The sequence below is a fragment of the Aotus nancymaae genome, unplaced genomic scaffold, assembly GCF_030222135.1.
Source record: "Aotus nancymaae isolate 86718 unplaced genomic scaffold, 86718_ANA_hifiasm-v0.15.2.pri h1tg000004l, whole genome shotgun sequence".
Taxonomy (NCBI): domain Eukaryota; kingdom Metazoa; phylum Chordata; class Mammalia; order Primates; family Aotidae; genus Aotus; species Aotus nancymaae.
The window spans coordinates 24,706,400-24,719,075 of record NW_026988415.1 but is presented as its reverse complement, the minus strand read 5'-3'; the positions used below and the strand labels follow the sequence as shown (position 1 = coordinate 24,719,075).

General features: G+C 41.1%; 1 pseudogene; it reads right to left on the bottom strand.

Annotated features, from left to right (window-relative positions):
- Positions 1-1,300, bottom strand: LOC105733052 (alpha-enolase-like; annotated as a pseudogene).
- Between the last annotated feature and the right edge of the window lie 11,376 nt (positions 1,301-12,676).

Here is a 12,676-nt window from a genome sequence, read left to right as displayed (position 1 = left end):
TTACTTGGCCAGGGGGTTTCTGAAGTTCCTGCTGGCAAACGTTGGCTTGCTGCCCAGCTCCTCTTCAATTCTGAGGAGCTGGTTGTACTTGGCCAAGTACTTGGATTGGCAAGGGGCACCAGTCTTGGTCTGCCCAGTTCACAGCCCCACCACGAGGTTGGTGAAGAAGTTATCTTCAGTCTCCCCAGAATGATGAGACACCATGACACCCCACCTATTGGCATGGGCCAGCTTGCACGCCTGAAGGGACTTGGTCAGGGAGCCAATCTGGTTCATTTTGAGAAGGTAGTTGCATAACTTCTTATTCATGACCTTGGCAATCCTCTTTGGGTTGGTCACTGTGAAATTATCCCCCACTACCTGGATTTCTGCACTGGCCATGAACTTCTGCCAAGCTCCCCAGTCATCCTGGTCAACGGGATCTTCCGTAGACACCACTGGGTAGTCCTTGACGAAGGACTTGTACAGGTCAGCCAGCTGGTCAGGTGAGACGTACCTGTTGGGGTCATTGGGAGACTTAAAGTCCAGGTCATACTTCACAGACCTGAAGAACTCAGAGGCTGCTTACGTCCATGCCAATGACCACTTTATCAGCATAGCCAGCTTTGCCAATCGCAGTTTTCAGCAGCTCCAAGACTTCTTTATTCTCCAGGATGTTGGGAGCAAACCCGCCTTCATCTCCCACGTTGGTGGCATCTTTCCCATATTTCTCCTTGATGACATTCTTCAGATTGTGATAAACCTCCACTCCAATGCGCATGGCTTCCCTGAAGTTTGCGGCACCCACTGGGAGGATCATGAACTCCTGCATGGCCAGCTTGTTGCCAGCATGAGAACCACCATTGATGAAGTTGAATGCCGGAACTAGCAGGATGACTTCAGAGTTGCCAGCCAAGTTGGTGATGTGGTGGTATAGGGGGACCCCCCTTGTCAATAGGACCAACTTTGCAGATGGTGAGGGACACGCACAGAATGGCATTTGCACCAAACTTAGATTTACTTTCTGTTCTGTCCATCTTGATCATCAGTTTGTCAATCTTCTCTTGTTCTGTAACATTCAGTTTCTTGCTAACCAGGGTAGGCACAATAGTTTTATTGATGTGCTCAACAACCTTGGAGACATCCCCATATAGCAAGTCTTATCATTGTCCTGGAGCACTAGGGCCTCATAGATACCAGTTGAAGCCCCACTGGGCACAGCAGCTCTGAAGAGACCTTTTGAGGTGAAGAGATCAACCTCAACAGTGGGATTCCCATAAGAGTCAAAGATCTCCCTGGCATGGATCTTGAGAATAGACATGGTGAATTTCTAGCCGCTGGGTCTCGTCACCTAGGAGAGAAGTGGAGGGTGCTGCAGACACCGAGGTGAAAATTAAGCCGGCGAGGTGTGTGTGCCCCGGGTTCCCGCAGCTACTCGATAATTTCTTTCTTTTTTTTTTTTTTGTCTGTAACAATAATTTTCTTTTTCTTTTCTTTCTTTTTTTTAATTGCATTTTAGGTTTTGGGGTACATGTGAAGAACATGCAAGATTGTTGCATAGGTACACACATGGCAGTGTGATTTGCTGCCTTCCTCCCCATCACCTATATCTGGCATTTCTCCCCATGCTTTCTCTCCCCAATTCCCCACCCCCTGCTGTCCCTCCCCTAGTTTCCCCCAACAGACCCCAGTGTGTGATGCTCCCCTCCCTGTGTCCATGTGTTCTCATTGTTCAACACCCGCCTATGAGTGAGAACATGCAGTGTTTGATTTTCTGTTCTTGTGTCAGTTTGCTGAGAATGATGGTTTCCAGGTTCATCCACATCCCTACAAAGGACACAAACTCATCGTTTTTGATGATGGCTGTTCCATTGGCCTATGTGCCTGTTTTTGTACCACTACCATGCTGTTTTGGTTACTGTAGCCTTGTAGTATAGTTTGAAGTCAGGTAAGGTGATGCCTCCAGCTTTGTTCTTTTGGCTTAGGATTGCCTTGGTTACTCAGGCTTTTTGTTGTTGTTATTGTTCCACGTGAAGTTTTAAATAGTTTTTTCTAGTTCTGTGAAGAATGTTGTTGGTAGTTTGATAGGAATAGCATTGAATCTGTAAATTGCTTTGGGCAATATGGCCATTCCAATGATAGTGATTCTTCCTGTCTGTGACCATGGAATGTTTAACCATTTGTTTGTGTCATCTCTGATTTCTTTCAGCAGTGTTTTGTAATTCTCCTTGCAGAGCTTTTTCACCTCCCTGGTTAGCTGTATTCCTAGATATTTTATTCTTTTTGTAATTGTGAATGGGATCACCTTGCGGATTTGGCTCTCAGCTTGGTTTTTGTTGCTGCATAGGAATGCTAGTGATTTTCGTATGTTGATTTTGTATCTTGAAACTTTGCTGAAGTTGTTTATCAGCTGAAGACCATGGGGATTTCTAGATATAGAATCATGTTGTCTGCTAACAGGAATAGTTTTACTTCTTCTCTTCTTATTTGGATGCCCTTTATTTCTTTTTCTTGCCTGATTGCTCTGTCCAGGGATTCCAATGCCATATTGAATAGGAGTGGTGAGAAAGTGCATTCCTGTCTTGTGCCAGTTTTCAAAGGGAATGCTTCCAGCCTTTGTCCATTAAAGTATAATGTTGGCTATGGGTTTGTCATAGGTAGCTATTATTATAATATTTTGAGGTATGTTCCTTCAATACCCAGCTTATTGAGAGTTTTTAACATGAAGGGATGTTGAATTTTATCAAAAGTCTTTTCTCCATCTATTGAGGTAATCATGTATTTTAAAAAGTTATTTAAGTTCTGGGGTACATGTGCAGAACGTGCAGATTTGTTACATAGGTATACATGTGCCATGGTGGTTTGCTGCACCCATCAAACCGTCATCTACATTAGGTATTTCTCCTAATGCTATCCCTCCCCTAGCCTCCCATCCCCCAACAAGCCCTGGTGTGTGATGTTCCCCTCCCGGTGTCCATGTGTTCTCATTGTTCAACTTCCACTTATGAGTGAGAACATATGGTGTTTGGTTTTCTGTTCCTGTGTTAATTTGCTGAGAATAATGGTTTCCAGCTTCATCCATGTCCCTGAAAAGGACATGAACTCATTCTATTTTATGGCTGCATAGTATTCCATGGTGTATATGTGCCACAATTTCTTTATCCAGTCTATCAGTGATGGGCATTTGGGTTGGTTCCAAGTCTTTGCTATTGTGAATAGTGCTGCAGTGAACATACAGGTGCATGTGTCTTTATAGTAGAATGATTTATAATCCTTCAGGTATATACCCAGGAGTGGGATTGCTGGGTCAAATGGTATTTCTGGTTCTAGATCCTTGAAGAATTGCCACACTGTCTTCCACAATGGTTGAACTGATTTACACTCCCACCAACAGTGTAAAAGTGTTCCTATTTCTCCACATCCTCTTTGCCAATCCACGGTTTGAATTTCTTGGCGGCTTTGTTCACACTGTAAGGGGAAAACCACCTACTCAAGCCTCAGAAATGGCGGATGCCCCTACCCCCACCAAGCTCCATTATCCCAGGTTGACTTCAGACTGCTGTGCTGGCAGTGAGAATTTCAAGCCAGTGGATCTTAGCTTTCTGGGCTCCATGGGGGTGGGATCTATTGAGCTAGACCACTTGGCTCTCTGGCTTCTTAGTCCCCTTTCCTGGGGAGTAAACTCTTCTGTCTCACTGGCGTTCCAGGTGCCACTGGGGTATAAAAAAAACTCCTGCAACTAGTTCAGTGTCCACCCAAATGGCCACCCAGTTTTGTGCTTGAAACCCAGGGCCCTGCTGGTGTAGGCACCCGAGGGAATCTCCTGGTCTGCAGGTTGAAAAGACTGTGGGAAAAGCATAGTATCTAGGCCAGAGTACACCATTCCTCATGGCACAGTCCCTTATGGCTTCTCTTGGCTAGGGGAGGGAGTTCCCTGACTCCTTGCACTTCCCAGGTGAGGCGACACCCGGCCCTGCTTCAGCTTGGCCTCTGTGGGCTACACCCACTGTCTAACCAGTCCCAATGAGATGAGCTGTGTACCTCAGTTGGAAATGCAGAAATCACCCACCTTCTGTGTTGATCTTGCTGGGAGCTGCAGACTGGAGCTGTTCCTATTTGGCCATCTTGCCAGCCACCTAATCATGTGGTTTTTGTCTTTAGTTCTGTTTATGTGATGAATCACATTTATTGATTTCCATATATTGAACCAACCTTGCATCCCTGGTGTTAACAGTGGAGATGTCCAGGTTCTTGGCATCTTGAACAAAGAATTGGACAAAATGCACTAATAAAGCAAGGAAGGGATGAAGGGATTTATTGAAAATGAAAGTACACTCCACAGTGTGGGAGCAGGACTAAGCATAGGGGCTTAAAGGCCCTGTCAGAGTTTTTATGAGTTTAAATGCCCTCTACTTGGGGTATGCCCTATGTAAATGAAGAGATGAGGTGAAGTTACAAAGTCATTTACAGCATATGCCCTATGGAGAGGATAGTTCCTGTTACAGCTGAAATGTTAACTGGCCTTATGTTCTCTGTCTCCAGACCCTATTTTCCTGCCTCAACTCCCGGCAAGAGATACAATCCCCATAAATCTTTATGGGAGGAAGAGGGACCACATAATGAAGTCCCCCATAATGGAGTCTATTTCTGCAACTGTTTCATTCTGGCTTGGGGCATAGTCCCTACCTACAGGGGATCACAGAACTCGCCCTGCTCCATCTAGTTGAGGCAGGGCAACTTCTTGATGACCAGGGATGGTGTCTTCACCTAGAACTGCCTAGAAGCTTTGTTGTGTGATCATCTGAAGCTTGATGGTCTCTAGGTGAGAGGAAATGAATTTGGTTAAAAGATTTATTGGGAACTTCAGGGGGTGGATACCTATGCTGTCAGAAATGTTTGTTATAGAGATTTGCAGGAGAAAAAACAAAACCTGGTTGGAGATTTCAGGCCTGCCTACCAACCCCTGGAACAGGGGATAAGAAGGGTTGTTACCAGAAAAGCTGGTCCTGCATAATGGAGTCTATTCCTGTTTCATAACATGAAGCCAATACACAATACTGCAAGTGAGCATCAAAAAGTGAAGGCTTTCAAAATTGACAAATGGGATCTAATTAAACTAAAGAGCTTCTGCACAGCAAAAGAAACTATCATCAGAGTGAAAGGGCAACCTACAGAACAGGAGAAAATTTTTGCAATCTATTCATCTGACAAAGGTTAATATCCAGAATCTACAAGAAACTTAAAGTTACAAGAAAAAAAACAAACAACCCAATGAAAAAGTGGGCGAAGGATATGAACAGACACTTCTCAAAAGGACATGTATGCAGCCAACAAACACATGAAAGAAAGCTGATGATCACTGATTTGCTTTTCATTAGAGAAATGCAAATCAAAACCACAGTGAGATAGCCTCTCACACCAGTTGGAATGGTGATCATTAAAAGTCAGGAAACAACAGATGCTTGTGAGGATGTGGAGAAATAGAACAGTTTTACACTGTTGGTGGGAGTGTAAATCAGTTCAACCACTGTGGAAGTCCATTGAGGTGTGATTGCATTTATCAGTCTTCTTTTCTAAACTAGGCTGTGAGAATTAAAGGATGGGATAGGAGGCAATTGTTTCTTTTGTGTTTACCAGTTTATGATACAACTCAGGAACAGCCAGATGGAAAAGATGCACAGGGCAAGGTATGGGGGAAGAAGCTTAGAGCCTCCACACCTTCTCTAGGCATGCTACATTCCCAGCACCTTCATGTATTCAGCAACCTTGAATCTTGTTGTTCGAGTTTTTATAGAGGTGAATAGAGATTAATCTTCTCACACTGTTACCCGGTGTAATTCCTGTGTGACATAGCTGAATTTCTAACTCTGCTTATCTTTTGTTTTTTACGTTCCTGACAAGACTACAGAGCTCTGCTTATCTTAAAAAACAGGACACCTGCTGTAAGAAGTTCCCTTTGTATTCAGACCAGCTGAGAATGATTAGAACCAAGATGACCTTACTCCCTCACCCCTCACTGATTGAGAAGTTTATTTGTGAGCCATTCCCCTGCTTCTCAATTCCATGCCCATTTGTTTGTGTCCTCTCTTATTTCCTGGAGCAGTGGTTTGTAGTTCTCCTTGAAGAGGTCCTTCACATCCCTTGTAAGTTGTATTCCTAGGTATTTTATTCTCTTTGTAGCAATTGTGAATGGGAGTTCACTCATGATTTGGCTCTCTGTTTATTATTGGTGTATATGAATGCTTGTGATTTTCGCACATTGATTTTGTATCCTGAGACTTTGCTGAAGTTACTTATCAGCTTAAGGTGATTTTGGGCTGAGATGATGGGGCTTTCTAAATATACAATCATGTCATCTTCGAACAGAGACAATTTGACTTCCTCTCTTCCTATTTGTATACCCTTTATTTCTTTCTCTTGCCTGATTGCCCTGGCCAGAACTCTAATACTATGTTAAAGAGGAGTGGTGAGAGAGGGCATCCTTGTTTTGTGCTGGTGTTCAAAGGGAATGCTTCCAGCATTTGTCCATTCAGTATGCTATTGGCTGTGGGTTTGTTGTAAATAGCTCTTATTATTTTGAGATACCTAGTTTATTGAGAGTTTTTAGCATGAAGGGAGTTGAATTTTATTGAAGGCCTTCTCTGCGTCTATTGAGATAATCATGGGTTTTTGTCTTTGGTTCTGTTCATGTGGTGGATTACATTTATTAATTTGTGTATGTTAAAGCAGCCTTGGATCCCAGGGATGAAGCTGACTTGATCGTGGTGAATAAGCTTTTTGATTTGCTGCTGGATTCAGTTTGCCAGTATTTTACTGAGGATTTTTGCATCGATGTTCATCAGGGATATTGGCCTGAAATTTTCTATTTTTGTTGTGTCTCTGCCAGGTTTTGGTATCAGGATGATGCTGGCTTTATAAAATGAGTTAGGGAGGAGTCTCTCTTTTTCTATTGTTTGGAATAGTTTCAGAAGGAATGGTACCAGCTCCTCTTTGTACCTGTGGTAGAATTCGGCTCTGAATCCATCTGGTCCTGGGCTTTTTTTGGTTGGTAGGCTATTAATTTTTGCCTCAATTTCAGAACTTGTTATTGGTATATTCAGGGATTTGACTGCTTCCTGGTTTAGTCTTGGAAGGGTGTATGTGTCCAGGAATTTATCAATTTCTTGTAGATTTTCTCATTTATTTGTGTAGAGATGTTTACAGTATTCTCTGATAGTAGTTTGTATTTCTGTGGGATCAGTGGTGATATCCCCTTTATCATTTTTTATTGTGTCTATTTGATTCTTCTCTCTTTTCTTCTTTATTAGTCTGGCAAGTGGTCTATTTTGTTAATCTTTTAAAAAACCAGCTCCTGGATTCACTGATTTTTTTGAAGGGTTTTTCGTGTTTCTAACTCCTTCAGTTCTGCTCTGATCTTAGTTATTTCTTGTCTTCTGCTAGCTTTTGAATTTGTTTGTTCTTGCTTCTCTAGTTCTTTTAATTGTGGTGTTAGGGTGTCAATTTTAGATCTTTCCTGCTTTCTTCTGTGGGCATTTAGTGCTATAAATTTTCCTCTAAACACTGCTTTAGCTGTGTCCCAGAGATTCTGGAACGTTGTATGATTGTTCTTACTGGTTTTGAAAAACTCATTTATTTCTGCCTTAATTTTGTTATTTACCCAGTAGTTATTCAGGAGCGGATTGTTCAGTTTTCATATAATTGTGCAGTTTTGAGTGAGTTTCTTAATCCCGAGTTCTAATTTGATTGCACTGTGGTCCGAGAGACTGTTTGTTATTACTTCTGTTCTTTTGCATTTGCTGAGGAGTGTGTTATTTCCAATTATGTGGTCAATTTTAGAATAAATGCAATGTGGTGCTGAGAAGAATATATATTCTGTTGATTTCTGGGGGAGAGTTCTGTAGATGTCTGTTAGGTCCCCTTGGTCCAGAGCTGAGTTCAAGTCATGAATATCCCTGTTAATTTTCTGTCAATGTACTTTTTCACAGGATAATGCCTGCCTCTAGGGCTCATTCAAATTCCAAAGAGAATCATTTACAAGTTAATTTCTGTCCCTGGGGTCCATTCATTTTCTACAAGAATAATTTACCACTCTACATAAGAATTGTCTACATTCCTCATTTCCTCTCTCCCCTATGATATAGGGTATATTAGCTTCTGTACCCGACTAAGGAGTTGGAGTAATCACCCTGTGATTCTCCCCCATCCATGTTAATAAATTTGTATGCCTTTTCTACAATTAATCTGCCTTTTGTTAGTTGATTTTTAGTAAGACTTCAGAGGGCAAAGGGAAATTTTCTCTTCATCACTGTAACAGTTTGACAGTATGTTTAAATTTATATACTTTAATTCTGCAATTCCATTTCTGAGAGTTTGTTCTAAAGTGATACTAGGAGAAGTGCATGACAATGTAAGTGTCCAGGAGCCTGGCGCAGTGGCTCATGCCTGTAATCCCAGCACTTTGGGAGGCTGTGGCAGGAGGATCACTTGAACCCAGGAGTTTAAGACCAGCCTGGGTGACATAAATAAACATAATTTTTTAAAATTAGCTAGGCAGGTTAGCATGCACCTGTAGTTGTAGCTACTCAGGAGGCTGAGATGGGAGGATTTCTTGAGTCTAGGAGTTCAAGGTTAGAGTGAGCTATGATTGCACCACTGCACTCCAGCCTAGATGACAGAGTGAGACCCTGTCTCTCTAAAAATAAACAAATAGATTGTGAGAACATATAACTTCCTGCTATCAATTTACTCAGAGCAATAACTACTTACACACCTCTCCTTTGGAAAAGAGAAACTCTCAAAACATTTGCCCTTAATAAATATGCTCCAAGAGAATTTTTTGTATCTTCTCTACAATGAAGAAAATGGCAGTTAAAAAAAAATTAAGTAAATAACAGTTGGTTCAAATTACTTCCCTCAGCAGCTACTCTACTACAAAAGAGCTTCCTGCCTGTTTGAGTAAGTGTGTGGTAGCTCCACAGAGACAATAAGTCTTGGTACACTGACTGAACTATTTCTGTATGACTGAACATACAGAAGTGAGGATCAGACCACTGTGATCTCACCCAGGCAATAGCCCTTAAAAGAAACCAGCAGAACTCATTAATTCATTAATTTAGGAAATATTTATTATACACCTGCTATGTGAGCAGCACTGTTACAGGCACTGGAGAATATTGTAACTGCCCAATGAGTTCTTCTTGCCTGCTTTCCAGATAGAACCAATTTATCAAGACAGGGGAATTACAATGGAGAAAGAGTTTAATACATGTAGTGTCAGCTAAACAGGATACCAGAGTTTTATTATTACTCAAATCAGCCTCTCCCAAACTTTAGAGGCTAGGGTCTTTCAGGCATAGTTTGGCAGGCAGGGGGCTAGGGAATGGGTGCTGGTGATTGTTTGTGGATGGAATCATAGGGGTGTGGAAAATGGTCCTCCTGAGTTCACTTCTGGGTGAAGGCCATGGGTTGGGGTAGTGGGTCTGGATGGAGTCATCTGGTCATCAGAAATGCAAAAGCCTGAAAAAAATCTCAATCTTAGGTTATACTATGGTGATGTTATTTGCTGGAGTAATTGAGGAAGTTGCAAATCTTGTAACCTCTAGAATAATGGCTGGCAATCATTTATGCCTACATCTTGGCAGAATTCAGGCCCCTCTCATCTTTCTGACTGGGTGGCCCTTGCATTACTTTTACAAAGGTGGCTTAGTTTTGGGAATGGCTATTATTATTTACACTATAAACTAAGTATCTCCTAAAGTTAGCTTGGCCCATGGCCAGGGAGTTTGGAGGTTAAAGGCAAGATGTAGTTGGTTAGGTCAGATCTCTTTTATGTTTTAATTTTCTAACTATTATAATTTTTGCAAAGGTGGTTTCAATCCCTCATTTTGGGTTTCACCACACCTTATTCTTAGGTGTGAGCTATGCAGATGGGAAAAAGCCAACAACTGCTTTAACTTCTTCCTGCTGACAGGGGGTGTTGTTGGGATAGGGTTAGCTCCAGGGTAAGAGTAGTGAGATTGCTTTGTAGCTGTCTGCATGTATTCACAGCCTGGTTGGAGGTTGACAGCAGACTATAAGATAAAGAGTCCTAATATAAGGAATGAAAGTTCTATCTTCAGAAGTCCTTGTAGAATTTTTCTAAAGACCTAGGGGATCCAGGTGAATAGCTCTGAGAACCAGTCTGACACAGTGTCACTAGCAGAAAGAGATTTATGTTAGAGGTTGTTAGTAGACAAATTGGGATGAACAGGAAAGACTAAATTCAAATATACGATGCCATATATTTTTTAGTCAGTTTTTAGTTCTGGGAATAGATCAGTTCAGTTAAACAGCTCTGTCCCATTTCAGGAGGTAGCATTGCAGATGTGGTAGTCCTCTATATGTGATGAAGGCAAACAGACTTTTAATAAGAGGCATTTCTATGGAAACAGAAGAAAAACAAAGGTTAGTGTTGGTCACAATTTATCCAGAAGTTGGTCTGAAAGCATCTTTGGTTATAGAGGAGAAAGTAAGTGGCAGTCTGATACATTTTTTCTTGCCTGTATTACAAGGAATGAGATTCAGCTTGCTGGGCCTCAGGAAAAAGGTGGTAACAATTTCATTGAGTCAAAGTCAGAAAAATGGAAGAAAAATTGGAAAGCATGAGTTTGGAGACTTGTAGCTCAGACAGAATTCAGGATTCAGTCCAAATTGCAGATAATAATGACAACAGCAAACCAGACAAGGGTAGAATCTAACAGGTGTACTATAGTGTTTTTTTTCTTCTATGTTTTTGAGACAGGGTCTTACTCTGTCACCCAGGCTGGAGTGCAGTGGCATAATCTTGGCTCACTGCAACTTTCACCTCCAGGGTTCAAGTGATTCTCCTGCCTCAGTCTCCCAAGTAGCTGGGATTACAGGCACAAGCCAGCACACCTGGCTAATTTTTTTGAATTTTTAGTAGAGATGGGGTTTCACCATGTTAGCCAGGCTGGTCTTGAACTCCTGACCTCAAGTGATCCATTCGCCTCAGCCTCTCAAAGTGCTGGAATTATAGGCATGAGCCACCACCTGACCTTATAGTATTTTTTGAAACATAATTTTCGTCTCTCGAGTCCCCGTTTTTACTAAAGACAAATCATAATTGGAAAAATTTATTTGCAAAATAAGTTTTAATCTTATAATACTTCACCAGATTATTTGCATAAAGTATAGCAATAATAATTATTTGACATGTCGGCTCTTTAAAAAAATTGGCTTTATTGGAACTGTTTTTTCATAAGGAATCTCAGATTGGACTTTTTTTTTTTTTTGAAGAGAAGAAAAGGAAGAAAGAAAGAGAAAGAAAAAAAAGAATGAAGAAGAGGAAGAAAAAGGAAGAGAAAGAGGGAGAGAGAAAGGGAGTATTGTTTTATTGCCCAGGCTAGAATGCAGTCTAAAAATGGGAATTGAAAGCCTCTTTTATGCCAATAATTGTGCTTAACAATGGAGACAGGAAGGAATAAGGGAAGAAAATAACAAACAAGCAGCCAACCAATATTTCATTTAAATCCTCAAGCTCAGCCATGGATTTATCTGTGCCTGCAAATACTAGTATGAATTGGTTGAATTCTCCTTCTCTCAGTCTCAAGGTAACTTGGGGCTCCTGGGCCTGCCAGAAAGTGACATTCTTTATTTACCATAGACCAGGAACCCTGTACAGGGACTATATATACAAGGTACTCGGTCAGTTTTCCCAAGGGCTATTATCAACTCTATAAGTCAACTTTGATTCCTTAAAGCAATCTGTTTATATCTGAAAGCATATCATTCCAGCCAAAGCTTTGGTAATATAACAAGCATCTCCAATTGTGTCCTGTTACAAAAGAAAACAGATTCTTATTGCAATTATGCAAATAAATATATTGCTACAAGTTAAGAATACTCATGAATACTTTTCAAAGACTTATGTTCAAGAACACTTGTCAAGACCAGGCATGGTGGCTCACGCCTGTAATACCAGCACTTTGGAAGGTTGAGGTGAGTGGGTCACCTGAGTTTAGGAGTTTGAGATCAGCCCGACCAACATGCTGAAAACCCATCACTACTAAAAATACAAAAATTAGCTGGGTCTGGTGGTGGGCACCTGTAATCCCAGCTACTTGGAAGGCTCAGGCAGGAGAATCGCTTGAACCTGGGAGGTGGAAGTTGCAGTGAGCAAAGATCGTGGCATGCACTCCAGCCTGGGCAACAAGAGCAAAGACGCTGTATAAAAAATAAAAAAAGAAAAAAAAAGAAAAAAAAAAGAAAAATACTTGTCAGAGTCCTATAGCTGATTATAAACTGCCTTTTGAAAAGGATCAAAATAAGATTACAATTGTCTGTGGATGACAAGTCTTAGGATAGCCACAGTTAAAGATGCAATCAACAAGGAAATCTGGTCATCTATGTGGCATGTAGTAATTTAATACAACAGTCATAATTATTACTGATAGTATATACCAAGACATATCAGAATTATAGAAATCAAATAATTTTGGAACACATACTAGTAACATTTATATGAATATAACCCAAAGAAAGATAGATACCATTTTATATTTGACAATGGTCCCTGTATGATTTTAATATACCAAATAAACCAAGTATGTCTCTCTTTTTTTTTTTTTTTTAATTAAGTCAGAGTCTTGCTCTGTCACCCAGACTGGAGTGCAATGGCATGATCTTGGCTCACTGCAAT